The 1,709-nt window shown below is 39.8% G+C and overlaps 1 non-coding gene across 1 annotated transcript; it reads right to left on the bottom strand.

Annotated features, from left to right (window-relative positions):
* Positions 1–1,094: 1,094 nt before the first annotated feature.
* Positions 1,095–1,228, bottom strand: LOC142425229 (small nucleolar RNA SNORA2/SNORA34 family). The gene has a single exon (XR_012779579.1). It is a non-coding gene; the product is annotated as a small nucleolar RNA SNORA2/SNORA34 family (small nucleolar RNA).
* Between the last annotated feature and the right edge of the window lie 481 nt (positions 1,229–1,709).

Raw genomic sequence — 1,709 nt, 5'->3', positions numbered from 1 at the left:
TAGTTAATTGTAAGTTTAAGTTTAAGCTTTAAGCATGTAGGGGTGGTGTCTAGCCTGTCAATCAGGTCATCGCCAATGAGGCTTCTGTGTGGGCCTAGCCTTCCCCTAAGAATTCTGGGAATTCCAGTATTTCCTCCTTGGAGGTGGGAGACTCTCTGTTCACACCCTGAGAGACATAGAAGCTGATAAGTCACATGGACCCACCCTGATGCAGCCTTGGGTGCTGGAGAAACAATGCAGAGACCTCTGCCAGTGCTGAGATGTTTCCAATACCACTGGATCCAAAGACTTTCTACCCACTGGCCTGTGATCGTCTACGTGAGGCATCATTGCATGTGTTGCGTGAGTCTGAAGAGGACTTTATAGATTGGTATCAGACATATGGACTAATATCAGACTTTAGGACTTTTTCTGGACTGGGCTGGATGTTTTCTCAATGTTTAATTGCTCTTGTATGTAGATCTGTTTCTTATACTCATATGTGTGTCCCTGATTTGTTTCTCTAGTTTACCCAGACTAACAGTCATCTACCAGCTCTAATGATCTTGCACAGTATTTCTGTGAGTATGTGTTATATAAGTTAACATTAGCTAAGTTTCATAGTGGATAATCAGGTCTTAATTCTTCATAATATTAGTATGGAATTCAAAGAAGCCTGTTCACACTTGGTGACTTGTCTTGTACTTGAAATACTGGTGGCATATCTTCCAGCATCCTATCAACAAACAAGTATGACAACCACGGTATGACAAATTGACAGATGAATGAATAATATTAAGGTTTTATGGATTAAACCCATCTGAAAAATGGAGGGTGGATTGGCAAAAAAAAAGACTGTAGATTTTCAGTATGGGAAGCTCTATTAGGAGTCTGGTAAGTGTAGTCCAGAGGACAGATGATGGTAGCCTGGACTAAGACACCAGAAGACAAGCTTGAGAAAAGTGAAAGGATCAAAGAGCAAAGGGATAATCAATCAACGGACTGAATAGTTGTTATTATTAATAGTAGAGAAGAGGAAAATCAAGCCACAAATGATGTCCAGGTTTACAATTTAGGTTCGTGAGTGACCCGGTAATTTCTTTCTTTTTTTTTCCAGATGTTTCTTTCTAATGAATTGACCATTACATTTCCAAGTTCTGAAATGGCCAACAGACCATAAGAAGACATTTCTTCAGGCTCCTGCTTGAAGCCAGACCTGGTAATTTCTATGGAGATGACTCAGAGTAAAAATCTTGAACTTGAGCTTAAATCACGTAGCAGATTTCAAAATTGAGATAAGGGCTAAGTACGTGGGTATTAATGTTCACATCCCTCCTCCATGTCAGTCTAGTGGACACCCAAACCAAGCCAAACAACTGTCAAGTTCATTCTGACTCATAGCAACACTACAGGACAGAGTCAGGGACCATGGGTTTTCAAGGCTGTAAGAACTTACAGAAGCAGACTGCCACGTTTGTCTCTGCTGATCAACTCAATGAATCACATATTGTGTATTTAAGTCAATATATATGACTAATGCCATGTTTCTATGTCTATGTAGCTGAGGGGCCACTTGGAGTCACACGAATTGGGATGAATACTTACTGTGAGGATTTAATAAAGGAGAACACTTCCACATTCTAAAACATATTTGAATGAGATTCCAGTCTTGGAAATTCTCTCTATATTTTTCAACAAGAAGCAGTGAAAAGGAAGCTCTACCAGCAAAT

This window comes from Tenrec ecaudatus, chromosome 13, assembly GCF_050624435.1.
Source record: "Tenrec ecaudatus isolate mTenEca1 chromosome 13, mTenEca1.hap1, whole genome shotgun sequence".
NCBI classification, from domain to species: Eukaryota; Metazoa; Chordata; class Mammalia; order Afrosoricida; family Tenrecidae; genus Tenrec; species Tenrec ecaudatus.
Note: the sequence above shows the minus strand (reverse complement) of the source record. Positions and strands in the feature narration are given on the sequence as shown.